Source organism: Triticum dicoccoides, chromosome 7B (assembly GCF_002162155.2).
Source record: "Triticum dicoccoides isolate Atlit2015 ecotype Zavitan chromosome 7B, WEW_v2.0, whole genome shotgun sequence".
NCBI classification, from domain to species: Eukaryota; Viridiplantae; Streptophyta; class Magnoliopsida; order Poales; family Poaceae; genus Triticum; species Triticum dicoccoides.
Window position 1 is genome coordinate 521,865,623 of NC_041393.1, and position 18,987 is coordinate 521,884,609.

The following is an 18,987-nucleotide window of genomic DNA, read 5'->3' on the forward strand; positions in this document are numbered from 1 at the left end:
CGACGCAGGGACGGGGGCAGAGGCGTCCGCGGCGTCATGAGGGTGAGGGCGGAGGAAGAGGCGTCCGGTGATGCGGGGATGGGGGCGGAGGCGTCCGCGGCGACGTGGGGGCGGGACGGAGTGGAGAGACGTCCAGCGACGCAGGGACGAGGGCGGTGACGTTCGCGGCGGTGTGGGGGCGGGGACGGAGTGGAGAGACGTCCAGCGACGCAGGGACGGGGGCGGTGACGTCCGCGGCGGCGTGGGGGCGTCCGCAGCAGAATCAGATTATGGAAAGCACGTCCCGGGCTGCTTCTGCTCGTGCATGTATTTTGGCTGTGGATTTCTGAAATCGGATTCTGCTCCCTTCACCCTTTGGTTCAGATTCTGTTGCGCGGCGGCGGAATCCGTCGATAAAAGCTGAACCAAATAGGGCCTTAAAGTGTCAGTTGTGCAAAATCACTAATTGCGGAGTACTCTTACAAAGATCACTCTCATCTCCCTAGGTAGTGACAAGTGACACGCTGCATATGTGTCACTTGTCGCAACCAGGAAGTTTCCCTTTTTTCATGCATCTGTTTATTCAAAACGTTTTATCTTTTAAACCGTACCTCTAAGTCTGGAACCGTTTCCATCGTTAGATTCCTCGCATCGAGATCTTCAGAACTAGATCTCATGTTGATATATTTTGACAAACTTTTTTTCACAAAAAAGGACGAAAAACGAATTGGGAGCACGTTATTTTTCCTTTTCGAGAGGCACGTTTGTGCCTTTCGCGGCAGCAAAACCATGTCTCTCATGAGAGAAAAGAAAAGGAGAAAACTTGTTTCTTTTTTGGTTTCCGAGAGGCACGATCGTGCCGCTCGCGGAAGAAAAAAAAGAGAACATTATTTTCGTTTCCGAGAGGCGCAGTAGTACTTCTCGCAGAAGCAAAACCGTGCCTCTCGCGGAAGCAAAACTATGCTTCTCACGAAAAAAACATGGTTTTTCGTTTCCCGTGCCTCTTGTGGAAGCAAAACCGTGCCTCTCATCTCAAGAAAGCAAAAAGAAAAGAGAAAACGCGTTTTTCCCGTTTCTGAGAGGCACGACCGTGCCTTTCGTGGAAGCAAAACCGTGCCTTTCGCGAAAGCAAAAACATGCCTCTCATGAAAAAACATGTTTTTCCATTTCCGAGATGCACGGCCGTGCCTCTGGCTGGAGCAAATTTGTGCCTCTCATGGAAGCAAAATCATGCCTCTCATGGAAGAAAAAAAGAAAGGGAAAACCCGTTTTTTTTGCGCAAATTTTTTTTGGATTTTTTTCGTTGAAAAGCTAAGAAAGACCGTGAAAAACCAAAAAGTAAAAAAAACCGAGAAAATAACCCATCTAAAAAGCCGAAAACGCAAGCGGAAAAAAAATCCAAAATGAGCACTCAGAGCGCGCCACTCAGCCTACCCCATGTGATGTTGGGGAGGCTCCCGAAGGAGCGCTGCTCAACTAGTTGCTCCCGTCAATTGTGGCATAGTGCGAATGTTGGAGCATAATTTATCCTTAATTAATACTCCCTCCGTCCGAAAATACTTGTCATCTAAATGGATAAAAAAGGATGTATCTACAACTAAAATACGTCTAGATACATCTTCGTTTATCCATTTTGATGATAAGTATTTTCGGACGGAGGGAGTACCATTTATGTTGTCTGGATAGGGAGGCGCGCGATGATTATCTCTTACCAATCTCCTCCCTGAGGACATGTGAGTAGTACTTTTCTTCAAGGGATAATAAATTTTCACAAAAAATATTATGATATGAGTTTGTGAACTATAAGCACTTCTACCTATTTTTGCTAGCCTCTTTGATACCATGCATTGCACGTTCTCATCTTGAGACTTCGTGCAAACTTCATCGGTGTATCCCAACCCCGTGATATGATATGTTTTATCACACATAAACCTTATTATATCCTTTCTCAAAAAAAAACATACCTGCCTATCATGGCATTTTCATAGTTATTCCGAGAGGCATGCATATCTAGTCATATCGTTCAATTTGGACTTCCCCGAAACTTCCAGGGTCTCTTCTGTTGTAAAAGAAAGCATTGTAAAGTTTCATCGTGTTTGGACTTGGTTTGGTTTTCTGCGAAACAAAAAAATAGGCAAAAAACAAGAACTAACACTCAACACTTGAGTTAATAGGTTAGTTCCCATAAAATGATATAAAATGACATATAAAACATACAAGATTGATAATATAATAGCATGAAACAATAAATAATTATAGATACGCTGGAGACGTATCATCACCCAAAGCCGCCATGTCCCAACCTAGCGTCATCGTCCACACCGCCGGATCAGCACAACCTCTACTCGGGCTCGGGATCTGGCCAACAAGTTGTTGGGCGGTGTTGGATGAGGATGACTGTCTGGCAATGGCTCCATGGTTGTGGCATCTATAACAAGGTGGTCACCGGAGGGGCTTCAACCTTTCGATCTGATGACATAAGCGATGATGGTCGGTGATCAGATCGGTCTAGATTTGCAGTTAGATGGTTTGTGGTGTGTCACCAAGGGCGATGAATGGCGGCGGTCGTGTCCTTCCTGTCAGGGATGATTTACTGCCAAAGGCAAGGATGGATGGCTAGTGGCGACGCATGGCGATGTCGTCTAATGTATATCAACCATCGGGTGCCACTTGTGAGGACGATGCGGGGCCTCCGGAGCATCCCAAACTTGGGATTTTGGTAATGTCGATGTCCTTCCTCTTTGTCAAAGATTTCGTCGTAATGTGGTTAGTTGCTCTTGCGCGTATGCAACTGCGTGGATTGTGGCAAGTGGAGAAGACAACACATGACTTTGACTGGGTGGTGCTTCTTGAGTAACCGGTCTAGAGCTCCGAGGTTAAATCCCTAGGCGTGACCCTAGTTTATTATACTTGATAATGGCAGTGTTCTGCGCGTTGTTACCTTGACCAAGTCATTGCTCGGAGTTTGCTGGGACTTGATCTCAGCAGGAAGAAAAACCATGATTTGACCTTCAATGGTTGGATCCGGCGATTGTGTCGCTTGTAAATCGTTCCCTGCCTGGAGGCGTCATTTTTGAAGAACCTTTTCTCATAATCCTTATGCTGTCAAGAGATGGTTGGTGCTGATGGTTTCTGTTGTCTATCGTTCATCATTGTATTTTTTTTCCTTTTCACCGTCCACGGACATAACTTTGGTCTCGTATAACTTTGCTCCTTCGTTGCGGTTGTGATCTTTTGTGTGTTAGTGTTGGAAGTGTATTATGATTGTGTCCCTCGATGCTAAGTCAATTAAAACTTCCTTTATTAGAAAAAAAAGTGTAGCTTCGCTGGGAGCCTAGAGTCCGGTGGCGCGCTGGAGGAATCTTAGGGTGTGTTAGTGATGAGATCATGCCAATCGTACCATGATAAGCATTCAATCGTACCAATGAGCTTGCCAATAACCGTACCAAGATAGTCATTGCCAGCCTCATGGATAAAAAGGAAATGGTGCCACGATCCTTCCCACAGCGACTTGCTCAATTATCAGAACACCTCATAAGACCGGCCATTTTCAACAATGGGTGGCTCCTTACAATTTTCGGCACAGCAGCTTCCAGCTCCTCAATGCTGACTGAGAGAGAACACGGCAGAGAAAATAAACGCATCACTAGTTCAGATTCTTCACAAGCAAATACTAGCATGTTTTACCAGATAACTCTTGCCCTTTAGCTAACAGTGCCCCTAGTAACGACAATCAGATACGAGCCTTCGGTAGAGCACTAAGTCTAGAAACAGCTGGAGAAGCACTGGATTTCTTACAAGAGACAATGTATGTATATGTATGTATTTGTGTATCCTTTCACACAGCGTGACAGTGACAAGGATGAAACAGCACCAGGATAATCACACACACATATATATATATAGGCGGGCCGCAGTATGTTGGCTGAGAATTTGGCACATTGCAAGTTTACTCCCTTAACTTGGCATGATATTTCATCTAGCTCCCTTAACTCCAAAGTGTGCATCAACTCCAACTCCATGTACGGTCTCAAGGTAAACAATCTAGGCCACAACAAGCTTACATGAACCATCCCACTGGAGATCGGCAACCTTGTGAGTCTTCAACAGCCTGCACACTGGAAACAATACAGGGGGAAGAAATACCACCTCGCATAAAGATTTCCTAGTGAACAACTAGTCAGTTAAGTCGAGCCATCGAGAACCTGCTTAGTTTGTTGTTTGAGATAAACCTGAACATGCCTTTCAGTTTTTTCTCTTACGGCTTTGCCCGCTTTTCCCACTCTATGTGCCCTTGTATGCATAGTTCTATTTCTTCTTAGTCTGCAAACAGAAACGGTAATGCATCTTTTTCCTTTGCATAAGAGTGACAGAGGGGGAAAATAGCACAACAAAAATAGTCAGATGTTGATGACATGCAAGTCACAATGCATTGACAAGAGAATTGACCAGTGAAAGCTACTTTCTTGATTAGCTTATGTATCCTCAGTTTGACAGTACACTTGGGAACGGGGACAAGTAGCGTTCACAAAAGAAAAGACACAAGAGACAACCGATACTAATTAAGTTCAAGAACTGAAGAAGACCTCTTTGACGAGACAATGCAAATCAGTTTCCAAGAAACTTCCTGCATGAATTATTGAGCAACTTGCCTTGCACCCATCAATCTATATAACATAGAGAAGAACAGTACACTTGTCTACTGGAATCAGAAAGAAGGGAGCAAAAACAGCCTTGGTAAAAATATGGTAGCTGCAGGTTTCCCCATGCTTGTTCTTCTGCTCCTTGCACTTGCTGCTAGCACGGGGTCAGCACCTATTTCACATGCTGGAATCGCCACAAATAATTCCAGTGACCACTTTGCTCTCCTTTCCTTCAAGTCGCTCATAAGGGATGACCCCTTGCAAGCTCTGGAGTCATGGAGCAACCAGTCCATGCCTATGTGCCAATGGCACGGCGTGGCATGTGGCAGACGAGGACGCCACCGTGGACGGGTCGTCGCGCTGGACCTCAGCGACCTCAACCTTCTGGGTGCTATCTCCACCTCGGTGGCCAACCTTACATTCTTGAGGAGGCTCCGCCTCCGCAGTAACCGCCTGCATGGTGCCGTGCCATCAGAGCTTGGCCACCTGCGGTACCTGAAGCATCTCAACCTGTCGAGAAACACTCTGGATGGTGCTATTCCGCCGTCGCTTTCACGGTGCTGGCATCTCGAGAGCATCAGCCTTGCTTACAACAGGCTGAAAGGGGAGGTACCACGGGAGCTTGGTGCCTTGCCCAACCTACGTTCAATTCAGCTCTACCAGAACGAGCTCGAAGGGGAGATACCACATGAGCTTGGCTCCTTGTACAATCTCAAGGTACTCAGTTTAGGCTACAACAAGCTTTCAGGAACCATCCCTTTAGAGATCAGCAACCTTGTTAATCTGAAGTTTCTGCACATCGGAAACAATGAGCTAACAGGAGAAATACCCCCTGGCATAGGTAACCTTGTCAAATTAAACGCACTCTCTCTAAGTTCAAATCAATTCTCTGGTTCTATCCCAAGTTCAGTAGGAAATCTCTCAGAACTGGCCTTTCTTATTCTGCACACAAATAACCTAACAGGGAGTATTCCATCATTACATAATCTTTCATCTCTCTCAGTGCTTGGATTAGCAAATAATGACCTGACAGGATGCATCCCATCTGGGTTAGGAAACCTCACATCACTAACTTCTATAGATCTTCAGCACAACCATCTAACTGGACAAATTCCAGCATCACTAGGGAACCTCAACTTGCTTGACAGTCTTGCTCTGTCCTTCAATAACCTTTCAGGTCTCATACCTCACTCCATTGGAAACCTGCACTTCCTCTCTGATATTGACCTAGACAATAATGAATTAGAGGGGCCATTGCCTCCTTTGCTATTCAATCTTTCCTACCTCCAAGTTCTCAATGTACAAAGCAATTATAACCTCAATGGATCTTTTCCATTTGACATGGGAAACAACCTTCCAAATCTACAGCTCTTCTTTGCAAGTGAAAATAAATTCCATGGTCCTATTCCTCCCTCTTTGTGTAATGCCTCTATGGTTCAAATGATTGAGCTCGTTCATAACTCCCTAACAGGAACAATTCCCAATTGCCTGGGAAGTCACATGAAGAGCCTGTCCGTATTAACCATCGCCCTAAACCAGATTCAAGCAACACAAGATGCCGACTGGGGCTTCTTGATCAGCCTAAGCAATTGTAGTAATTTGCAAATGTTGGATTTAGGTGATAACATGCTTGAAGGTGAAATACCGAGTTCGGTAGGCACCCTCTCCAGAAATCTAGAGTACCTTAACATGGAAGATAACAGCATAACGGGAAAGATTCCTCAAGTAATAGCAAACTTGACCAATCTGCACACACTTGTGCTATATGGTAATCATTTAGAGGGTACTATTCCAACTTCTCTTGGCAAAATGAAGGGGCTAAATTTGTTAATCCTAGGAATGAATGACTTATCAGGGTCTATCCCTCCAACATTCGGCAATCTTACACAACTAAGCGAACTTGATCTTAGTGGCAACATGCTTAGTGGAAGCATACCTTCTAGTCTTATGTGGTGTCCACTACAAAAATTAGACCTTTCAAACAACAGCCTTGTTGGTCCAATACCTAGGAACCTATTCCTTATAAACACATTGTCCATCTATATGAAAATCCAAAATAATCTATTAACCGGGGATTTGCCTATAGAATTAGGTAACTTAAAGAATATTGGGGAACTTGATTTCTCCGGTAATCTAATATCTGGAGAGATTCCAATCTCCCTTGGAGAGTGCCAAACACTGCAGTATCTGAATGTATCTCGGAACAACCTTCAAGGGTCAATTCCATCATCAATCGAGAAGATGAAAGCCCTATTGATGCTTGATCTTTCCCATAATAATCTCTCAGGGAGCATCCCTGAGTTCCTCGGGAGCATGGAAGGACTTGCTGGTTTGAATCTCTCATTCAACAACTTGGAGGGTGAGGTTCCAACAGATGGGATCTTCAGCAATGCAGCTTCTGCCTCTGCCTCAGTTATGGGAAATGATGGCCTGTGTGATGGAATCCCTCAACTGAAGTTGCCACATTGCTCCAATCTCACCACCAAGAAACCAACTCAGAAACTGGCCATAATATTCTCCATATGTGGTGCAGTTGTATTTATTGCATTGGTATTTGCACTGTCGACATTCTACAGTAAGAGGAGGAAACTGAAAGCAAACAAGCAAACATCATCCATCAACGAGCAATATTTGAGGGTTTCTTATGCTGAACTGGTCAGTGCAACTAATGGTTTAGCTTCAGAGAACCTCCTTGGTGCCGGAAGCTTCGGCTCAGTGTACAAGGGAACAATGATGATGAATGACCAGCAGGTAGTGATTGCTGTGAAGGTGCTCAACCTCATGCAGCGAGGTGCATCTCAAAGCTTTGTTGCAGAATGTGAGACCCTGAAATGCGTTCGACATAGGAATCTTATGAAGATAGTAACGGTGTGCTCAAGCATTGATTTTCAAAATCATGACTTCAAGGCCCTTGTGTACGAATACCTACCAAATGGAAATTTAGACAAATGGCTACACCACAATCCCATGGAAGATGGTGAAAATAGGAGACTACATTTCCGTGTGAGACTGCAGATTGCAGTTGATGTAGCATTATCACTCGAATACCTTCACCAACATAAGCCAATGCCAGTTATTCACTGTGATCTTAAGCCAATGTTCTCCTTGATGGTGAAATGGTTGCTCATGTTGGTGATTTTGGGCTTGCAAGGTTTCTACATCAAGGCTCAGAGGAAACAACTAGTTGGGCATCAATGAGAGGCACAATAGGCTATGCCGCTCCAGGTGAGCTTTTAGTTATTGTAGCATCTTATTCTGTTCTACAACCCCCCTAGGCTTTCTTATTACTTCACATTTTGATGCAACTACTTACCTTATAAATTGGAAAAGAACTAGATATGTATTTTAACCTCTCCATTTCAGTTTGCTCACATTTTTCTGTCAATTCCAGAGTATGGACTGGGCAACGAAGTTTCAATTCATGGTGATGTCTACAGCTACGGCATACTGTTGCTGGAGATGTTCACTGGAAGAAGGCCAACAGACAGCAAATTTGGAGAATCCTTGGGCATTCACAAGTATGTGCAAATGGCATTGCCAGACAGGGCAACAGAGGTCATAGACCGACACTTACTAGCAGAGACAGAAGATGGGGAAGAAAGCACCTCAAACTCTGACAGCATCGTGGATCTGAGAATTGCTTGCATCACTTCAGTCCTGTGCACTGGGATTTCGTGCTCACAAGAGACACCAACGGATCGCATCCAAATTGGGGGTGCTCTGAAAGAGTTGCTGGCAATAAGAGACAGATTTGACAAGGAGTTGTGTGCGGAAGGCGAGCCAGCAAACTAAAGCATACGAAGCCATTCAAGCAACCAGGACTGGTCAATAAGGACGGCAAGCTTCCATTTCAATAGGCTCCAGCAAAAAGTATTGCCGTGATGGTATAAAAAACTATGTGTTTGGTGGAATATTTGTTGTATTGCCGTAATGGTATATCTGTATTGTTGAATTGTACGTATATATAGTGTTGTATAAACCATATGCCCTAGAATAAGTCCATGGTGTAGCGCATGCGTCTGTTTGTTGTAATAATCAGCCGGTTATTAAGATTAACGTGAGGATCATACCGGCTGATCCCTCTGTAATCTGTCAAACACATAGTAGCCGGAAACGGGGAACGGTAGGCCGTCCCTCGATCCCGATTCATCGACCCGGAATCGGATTCGGGAACGAGGTCGGATTCGGTACGATTCGATGAAGATTCGGCGTCCCCGCAGCCTGCTCCTCGATTCAGGTTCCAGGATCCAACAGCCAAAACGCGAGGCATAATTTACTCACGCCGTCGTTTCTTTTCTCAAGGACTCCTCATTTTTCCTCCAGTCCATTAATTGCAAGGGATCCATTAACAGCAAGGAATGCTGACCATCAGGAAGTCGTCGTTCTTCAGGAACTGCTTTCCTCGATCCATGGTACCGTACCGGGTTCATCGTACCCAAATGGATTGGATCGCGTCCCTGCTATAAAAAATTCGTTCGAGAGATGTATACCCTCGTTGTACCCTATTTTTTTCAGCCACCGAGTCTCGTCCCTCATTCCCGTTTCTCGTTCCCACCGTACCGGAAACATGGCAACTATGGTCAAACACCATGGACCTATATAACATGTACGTCTCCCTGCCTAACAGCATACACTTCCAGCCCCACTTTTTTACTTTAATAAACTGCCTTATGTATTCTCCACGACTGCAATTTTTTACTGAGTATATGACCAGAACAATGAACTCATCTTAGCTAGGAGTACAAGATTGCACGCTTTCACATCATTCCCTTCACGCAGTGCTTAGCTTATTCGCTTAGATCCTCGATTATCACCAGGATCTCATCCACGACTGGGTTCTTCTTCCCTTGGAGCTTGCAACGTGCGCAAATCACACGTGTAAACTGGCACTAATCGCTGAGATGGATTGGTAAGAATGGAAGGAAGGAGGCGTTACCTCCGTCTTGGTGGTCGAGGACAAGCCAAGCAGCTAAGCGAGGCTGCTGCCGCAGCGGAGGAATCTGACGGCGGAGTTCGTCGCGGCGAAGGGGGGCGGCGGGTAGAGGCGCCAACCGGCGGCCGAGTGGCGGCGGAAGTCGAGGACCCGACGAAGCAGAGAGCAGATGTATTTTTTTGAGGGGAAGAGAGCGGATGTATAGCAGGCTCGTGCTTGTCATGGGCTAAAAGTAAACGCTATTTGGGTTATCTTTTGGCCCAACACACTGGTATTGGCGGTGTATACCATGTAAAAAAATGCCTAATCCTCAAAAAAAATGTAAAAAAATGCCTAAAAATGTCAGAAAAAAAATAACATTGTTGTATCTCCTTTTTTTAAGAAACAGTTATGATGCTTTCACAATGTTTGATGACTCATTCCTTGATTGCAATTTTCTATTGATAGCTTAACAAGTTGGCTTCTTGGTAATTGATGACCCATTCGGGACAGGGCGGTAACCGATGTTTGATAACCTAATTTCATACAAAATTTAGGAATTCCATGGGTAACTCTATTTTTATCTTAGCGAGGGGAAGAAATTTTGAATAAGTCGCAAGCAGCCTTGCTTTAGTCACATAAGCAGCCTTGTTCATCATTGAAGCACAAAGATATTGTTCGTCCTCAAGGCTACTGCACATTGTAGTAAATATATCAAGGACATATGACGACCATGCATATAGGATCACACACCACAATTCCCACACTCCCTTGTTCCAGAGCGGCGCCACCCAGCTTTAGACTCTCTAAAGAGATAAACCCCTACGCCCTGGTTGTGTTGCATTCATTTGGATGGTACAAAGTATAGGTTGATCTACCACGAGATCGTTGTGTCTCGTCTCTAAGGTGTTTCGAGATGTCCTATCGACTAGCCTAGACTGGTTTATATAAGATATCGGATGCCTACAATAACAGGAGTCCTAGCCGGCTACGTCGGTAGAGAGGAGTCTTTGTATTGAACGGCAAGGCTTCTGAAATCTTCCTTGTATGCATCATGGGCAGCCCGAAGTGGCCCGGGACAGAACCGACGAGGAGGTCATTAGCCCGATCCAGCTGGGAGGTAGTCGATGTGGTGAGAGGTCCCCTAGGTAGGACACCATCCGTAACCCTTGAACCAGTCTTCAAGTCTGGCCACACCTCTGCTTATTTGAGCTGCTCGTCATCTTTAGTCGTCGATCTAGAAACTAGTTCAACGAGAACTTTCCCCAATCAGTGTCTTCCTGCAGCTGAGCTCCGGTGCTGGACTGCATCTGAGGTGACGTAGACCACCTCAGTCTTGAAAACATTGAAGGGGTATAGCTGAGATACATGACGGAAAGGTTTCCTAGGCAGGTAGCCGCCCGAACTGGCCTCCATGTAGGATTGCTATCGAAGTTGTGTGCACCACCTCGGTCTTTAGTTGTCGATGTATATGGTCGGCCTATGCGGGAAAAAACTTCCCGCCAAGACGACTTTCGTGAGCCAATTTTTCTTGGATTTTTCTGACTCATACAATTTATTCTCTGTCGGGATGTATAGCCAGCAGCCCTCAAGATGAGTGCCGACTCAAAATTCGGTATGCACTTGAAGGATAGGATAAAACTTTTTATCCCAGTAGCCCCTGAGACTCAGGTCGATTTGCCAAATAGGCCCGATCGAATCCTCACTTAGTAGCATACTTTGGAAAGAATGTGATGTGCATTAGCCCTCAAGACTCGGGTGGATCAAAATCTCCTCGGAAACCGTATAACTCTTTGTATTTCCTGCATGGGATAATTGGTTTTATACCTTAGTTGTGTCCCCCTCGTCAGGATTGCCCCTAGTTTCTGAAAACACGTGGTCTTGCCCAACCCACTTTGGCATCTTGTGCTTTTGCCCTTTGACCGTTTGATCTTCACTTTGAAAACTTCATAACTAATTCATACTAAAAAAATTGCCACCAATGTCACTCCCTGATGAAACTAGGCAAGCAATTAAAACATTTGTCATTCTTTGCCACCAACTTTTTTTACATTTTACTGTTCATGGTGGTATGATAAGAGCTAAGACTCGGATGGGCACTTACCAACACATTTGTCATGAATGCAACTCACATTGACATACGGGTGATGTTTTTCGAATATTTTGGTATCTTATTGAAGGAAATATGCCCTAGAGGCAATAATAAAGTTGTTGTTTATATTTCCTTATATCATGATAAATGTTTATTACTCATGCTAGAATTGTATTAACCGGAAACTTAGTACATGTGTGAATACATAGACAAAACAGAGTGTCCCTAGTATGCCTCTACTAGACTAGCTCATTAATCAAAGATGGTTATGTTTCCTAACCATGGACATGTGTTGTCATTTGATGAACGGGATCACATCATTAGGAGAATGATGTGATGGACAAGACCCATCCGTTAGCTTAGCATTATGATCGTTACAGTTTCACTGCTACTGCTTTCTTCATGACTTATACATGTTCCTCAGACTATGAGATTATGCAACTCCCGAATACCGGAGGAACTCCTTATGAGCTATCAAACGTCACAACGTAACTGGGTGATTATAAAAATGCTCTATATGTGTCTCCGGAGGTGTTTGTTGGGTTGGCATAGATCGAGATTAGGATTTGTCACTCCGTGTTTCGGAGAGGTATCTCAAGGCCCTCTCGGTAATGCTCATCACTATAAGCCTTGCAAGCAATGTGACTAATGAGTTAGTTGCGGGATGAAGTATTATGGAACGAGTAAAGAGACTTTTCGATAACGACATTGAACTAGGTATGATGATACCGACGATCGAATCTCGGGCAAGTAACATACTGATGACAAAGGGAACAACATATGTTGTTATGCAGTTTGACTGATAAAGATCTTCGTAGAATATGTAGGAGCCAATATGATCATCCAGGTTACGCTATTGGTTATTGATCGGAGATGTGTCTCTATCATGTCTACGTAGTTCTCAAACCCGTAGGGTCCGCACGCTTAACGTTCAATGACGATTTGTATTATGAGTTATGTTTTTTGATGACTGAAGTTTGTTAGGAGTCCCAGATGAGATCACAGACATGACGAGGAGTCTCAAAATGGTCGAGAGGTAAAGATTGATATATTGTAAGGTGGTATTTGGACACCGGAAGGGTTCTGTATCGGGTACTAAGCGGAGTATCGGAAGGGTTACTAGAACCCCCCAGTGGAAGATATGGGCCATATGGGACATGGGAGGGAGGCTAACCAGCCCGCAAGGGGATAGTGCACCCCCACGAGAGAGGAGGCCGAATTGGACTAGGGAAAGGGGGCGCCACCCCCATTTCCTTCTCCTACTCCCTCTCCTTCCCCCTTTCCACCTCCGTAAGAAGGAAAGAAAGAGGGGGGGCGAAACCTACTAGGAGTGGAATCCTAGTAGGACTCCCCCTCCCTTGGCGTGCTCCTGGTGGTCGGCCTGCTCCTCCCTACTTTATATACGGGGGCAGGGGCACCCCAAAGGCACAACATTGTCTTAGCCGTGTGCGGTGCCCCCTCCACCGTTTACTCCTCCGATAGTATCATCATAGTGCTTAGGAGAAGCCCTGCGTGGATCACATCACCAACACCGTCATCACACTGTTGTGCTGACAAAACACTCCCTCGACCCTCTGATGGATCAAGAGTTCGAGGGACGTCATTGGTAACCCACAAGTGTAGGGGATCACAACAGCTTTCGAGGATAAAGTATTCAACCCAAATTTATTGATTCGACACAAGGGGAGCCAAAGAATATTATTGAGTATTAGCAGTTGAGTTGTCAATTCAACCACACCTGGATAACTTAGTATCTGCAGCAAAGTAGTATGATAGTAAAGGTAACGGTAGCAAAAGTACTATTTTTGGGTTTTGTAGTGATTGTAACAATAGCAACAGAAAAGTAAATAAGCGAAACACAAGATGTGAAAAGCTCGTAGGCAATGGATCAGTGATGGATAATTATGTCGCATGCGATTCCTCGTGTAATAGCTATAACATAGGGTGACACAGAACTAGCTCCAGTTCATCAATGTAATGTAGGCATGTATTCCGTATATAGTCATACATGCTTATGGAAAAGAACTTGCATGGCATCTTTTGTCCCACCCTCCCGTGGCAGCGGGGTCCTAACGAAAACTAAGGGATATTAAGGCCTCCTTTTAATAGAGAACCAGAACAAAGCATTAGCACATAGTGAATACATGAACTCCTCAAACTACGGTCATCACCGAGAAGTATCCCGATTATTGTCACTTCGGGGTTGTCGGATCATAACACATAATAGGTGACTATAGACTTGCAATATAGGATCAAGAACACACATATATTCATGAAAACATAACAGGTTCAGATCTAAAATCATGGCACTCGGGCCCTAGTGACAAGCATTAAGCATAGCAAAGTCATAGCAACATCAATCTCAGAACATAGTGGATACTAGGGATCAAACCCTAACAAAACTAACTTGATTACATGGTAAATCTTATCCAACCCATCACCATCCAGCAAGCCTACGATGGAATTACTCACGCACGGCGGTGAGCATCATGAAATTGGTGATGGAGGATGGTTGATGATGACGACGGCGATGAATCCCCCTCTCTGAAGCCCCGAACAGACTCCAGATCAGCCCTCCCGAGAGAGATTAGGGCTTGGCGGCGGCTCCGTATCGTAAAACGCGATGAAACTTTCTCTATGATTTTTTTCTCCGCGAGACGAAATATATGGAGTTGGAGTTGAGGTCGACGGAGCCTCAGGGGGCCCACGAGACAGGGGGCGCGCCCCCACCCTCGTGGACAGGGTGTGGGCCCCCTGGTCTTGATTCTTTTGCCAGTATTTTTTATATTTTCCAAAAAGTGCCTCCGTGGATTTTCAGGACATTCCGAGAACTTTTGTTTTCTACACATAAAACAACATCATGGCAGTTCTGCTGAAAACAACGTCAGTCCGGGTTAGTTTCATTCAAACCATGCAAGTTAGAGTCCAAAACAAGGGCAAAAGTGTTTGGAAAAGTAGATACGTTGGAGACGTATCAACTCCCCCAAGCTTAAACCTTTGCTTGTCCTCAAGCAATTCAGTTGATAAACTGGAAGTGATAAAGAAAAACTTTTACAAACTTTGTTTGCTCTTGTTGTTGTAAACATGCAAGGCCAGCATTCAGGTTTCAGCAAATATTATGAACTAACCATACTCACAATAACACTTGGGTCTCACAATTACTCATATCAATAGCATAATCAGCTAGCGAGGCATAATAATAAAACTTGGATGACAACACTTTCTCAAAACAATCATAACATGATATAACAAAATGGTATCTCGCTAGCCCTTTCTGAGACCGCAAAACATAAATGCAGAGCACCTTTAAAGATCAAGGACTGACTAAACATTGTAATTCATGGTAAAAGAGATCCAGTCAAGTCATACCCAATATAAACCAACAATAATGAATGCAAATGACAGTGTGCTCTCCAGCGGGTACTTTTTAATAAGAGGGTGATGACTCAACATAAAAGTAAATAGATAGGCCCTTCGCAGAGGGAAGAAGGGATTTGTAGAGGTGCCAGAGCCCGATTTTAAAATAGAGATTGAATAACATTTTGAGCAGCATACTTTCGTTGTCAACACAACAACTATGAGATGGTTGTATCTTCCATACTACATGTGAAAGTGCAACTATCCCTAGGTGGTTTTGGTAATTCATAACAACATATAGCTCATTGAGCTAATACTATTGCAAGACAATTATTTCAGGAAAGCTCAATGAATGGCATGGCATGGATGATGAAAGTGGATCCCTCAAAATATTAAGGAGAAAAGGATTGGCTCAAGCTCAAAAGCTCAAGACTCTACATTTTATATTTTAGTGATCCAAGATCACATTGAGTCTATAGGAAAAGCCAATACTATCAAGGAGGGATGAGGTGTTGCTTGATGAGTTTCTTGCTTCAAGTGCTTAGTGATATGCTCCAAAAACCCTCAACTACTTTCTCATATCCACATATGACCTAAACCCAAAGTCAAACTCGGCCTCACCGATTCATTCTATCCGGCGCCATCGAGTTCAGATGTCATAGCCACTGCCACAAACCCTAGGCAAATCGGTCTCACCGATAGGGATCTCGATCTCACCGAGATGGGATTGTAATCTCTCTGTTTCCCTTCGTAACGTTTCGGTCTAACCGAAGTGAGCGATCGGTCCCACTGAGATTGCAATGTAAACTCTCTGTTTCCTTTTTGTAACATTTCGGTCTCACCGAAATGAGCGAATCGGTCCCACCGAGTTTACCTGACCAACTCTCTGGTTAGCTAATTACCAAAATCGGTCTTACCGAGTTTGTGTAATCGGTCTCACCGAGATTACGTTATGCCCTAACCCTAACCATATCGGTCCCACCGAGTTGCATGTCGGTCCCATCGAAATCACTAACGGTCACTAGGTTTACTAAATCGGTCCGACCGAGTTTCTTGATTCGGTCCCACCGAGATTGGTAAATTGTGTGTAACGGTTAGATTTTGTGTGGAGGCTATATATACCCCTCCACCTCCTCTTCATTCGTGGAGAGAGCCATCAGAACAAACCTACACTTCCAACTTACCATTTCTGAGAGAGAGCTACCTACTCATGTGTTGAGGCCAAGATATTCCATTCCTACCATATGAATCTTGATCTCTAGCCTTCCCCAAGTTGCTTTCCACTCAAATCTTCTTTCCACCAGATCCAAATCCTATGAGAGAGAGTTGAGTGTTGGGGAGACTATCATTTGGAGCACAAGAGCAAGGAGTTCATCATCGACGCACCATTTGTTACTTCTTGGAGAGTGGTGTCTCCTAGATCGGCTAGGTGTCACTTGGGAGACTCTAACAAGATTGTGGAGTTGAAACAAGGAGATTGCCTACTTTGTGAAGACCTATCGCTAGTGAGGCAAGTCCTTCGTGGGCGACGGCCATGGTGGGATAGACAAGGTTGCTTCTTCGTGGACCCTTCTTGGGTGGAGCCCTCCATGGACTCGCGCAACCGTTACCCTTCGTGGGTTGAAGTCTCCATCAACGTGGATGTACGATAGCACCACCTATCGGAACCACGACAAAAACATCTGTGTCTCCAATTGCGTTTGAATTCTCCAAACCCTTCCCTTTACATTCTTGCAAGTTGCATGCTTTACTTTCCGCTGCTCATATACTCTTTGCATGCTTGCTTGAATTGTGTGAAGATTGCTTGACTTGTGCTAAGATAGTTAAAATCTGCCAAAGACTAAAATTGGGAAAAAGTTAAGTTTTTAATTGGTCAAGTAGTCTAATCACCCCCCCCTCTAGAGATACTTCAAGGTCCTACAAGTGGTATCAGAGCTTTGGTCTCCATTTGCTTTGATTTCCATAGCTTTTGGTGGTCATAGCCTTGGTTTCACAACCTAGGAGAGTATGGCGTCTAGCGAGGGAAATTATCACCGTAGAGGTCCTTACTTTGATGGCACTAATTTTGCTAGTTGGAAGCATAAGATGAAAATGCATATTCTCGGCCACAACCCCACCGTTTGGGCTATTGTGTGTATTGGCTTGCAAGGTGAATTCTTTGATGGGAGGGAACCAAACCGTGAAGCTAGTGCGGATGAATTGAAGATGCTGCAGTACAACGCTCAAGCTTGTGATATCCTCTTCAACGGATTGTGCCCCGTAGAATTCAACAAAATCAGTCGTCTTGAGAATGCAAAGGAAATTTGGGATACTTTGATTGATATGCATGAAGGTACCGACTTCGTCAAGGAATCCAAGTTGGATGTGCTCCAAAGTCAGCTTGACAAGTTCAAAATGAAGGATGGTGAAGGTGTCGCTAAAATGTACTCTAGGCTTGCTCTTATCACAAATGAGATTGCAGGCTTAGGAAGTGAAGAGATGACCGACAGATTCATCATCAAGAAGATCCTAAGAGCATTGGATGGAAAATATGATACCGTGTGCACATTGATCCAAATGATGCCCAACTACAAAAATCTCAAGCCAACGAAGGTCATTGGAAGAATTGTTGCTCATGAGATGTCACTCAAGGATAAAGGGGAACTTCACAACAAGTCAAGTGGTGCTTACAAAGCCTCATGTGAAGCCCCTACATCATCAAGTGAGAAACAAACCTTCAATGAAGAATTGAGCTTAATGGTGAAGAACTTCAACAAATTCTACAAGAGTAGAAGCAAAGAAAGAAGCTCCAAGTCAAGGTCTTACAATGATAAAAGATCTTCCAGTCGAGAGCGTAATTGCTACAATTGTGGGAGACCCAGACACTATTCCAATGAATGTACGGCACCCTACAAAAGAAGAGAAGATTCTCCCAAAATAATAAGTAGAAGAGAAGAATCACCGCCAAGAGAGAGAAGGAGTAGAGATGATCATTATGAACGAAGAACATCCCGGAGAAGCAAGGACTCGGAAAGGAAGGACAAGTCATCAAAGAGCTACACAAAACGAAGGCATCAAGCTCATGTTGGTGAATGGGTATCCGGTTCCGACTCTGAACATCACCCCGAGAGAAGCTATCACTCCGACTCCGAACATACTCAAGATGAAGGTGTTGCCGGTCTAGCACTTGTGTCGACCAACTCCTACAACATATTTGATTCACCAAATGAAGGAATTGGGAGATGCTTCATCGCTAAAGGTCCTAAGGTAACTCACCCCGAGTATGTTGATTTCAATAGTGATGAAGATGACTTGTTAGGTGATGATGATTTACTTGTTGACAAATCTAGTGATGAATACTATGATGAAACGTCAATTAATCATGCTAAACAAGATAAAAACGAATGACAATGATAAGGAGAAGATTGAGATTCTAACTAAAGAACTAAACACTCTTAAGTTAGCTCATGAAACTATCTTGGAAGATCATCGAGAACTTTTAAGGGCTCATGAGAAGTTACGCTTTGAAAAGCTCAACCTTGAGCAAGAGCATGAGTTCTTAAAGGCAATCAATGATGATCTCCATAAGAAAAGTTCTTCTTACATTGCCAAGCGTTTACTCTTATCTACTTACATGCCCCAAGTTAAGTCCAATAACAAGAACAAAAAGGATTCTTCCTCTAGTAGTAACAATAATCATGCTAAATCCAATATTGTTGCTTCTAGTAGTTCTCTTGATTCCACTAATGATTCTCTTAGCCAAGTTACACTTGAGCAAGAAAATAGCTTATTGAAGGGAATTATAGAGAAAGGTGTTTACAAGAGCCTTGCCGGGAGTAAGCAATTCGAGGAAATTGTACGCAAGCAAGGAAGGCACCGGAAGAATCAAGGTGTTGGTTTTGAACGAAAGTTCAATGCCAATGGAGTTGAGTGAGAGAAGTATGATCCCACTTCCTTCAAGGGAACACAAGCTCAAGATGATCTTCCACCACAAGACCACAAGAACAAAGGCAAGGACAAGCTTC

At 44.1% G+C, this 18,987-nt stretch overlaps 1 long non-coding RNA gene and 1 pseudogene across 1 annotated transcript; one reads left to right on the forward strand and one right to left on the reverse strand.

The window, feature by feature from the left end:
• Window positions 1-3,754: 3,754 nt before the first annotated feature.
• Window positions 3,755-9,710, reverse strand: LOC119342001. The gene is made up of 3 exons (XR_005165355.1): window positions 9,559-9,710; window positions 4,185-4,302; window positions 3,755-4,097 (listed from the first exon to the last, which is right to left on the reverse strand). It is a non-coding gene; the product is annotated as an uncharacterized LOC119342001 (long non-coding RNA).
• LOC119342000 lies at window positions 4,326-9,369 on the forward strand (annotated as a pseudogene).
• Window positions 9,711-18,987: the final 9,277 nt, after the last annotated feature.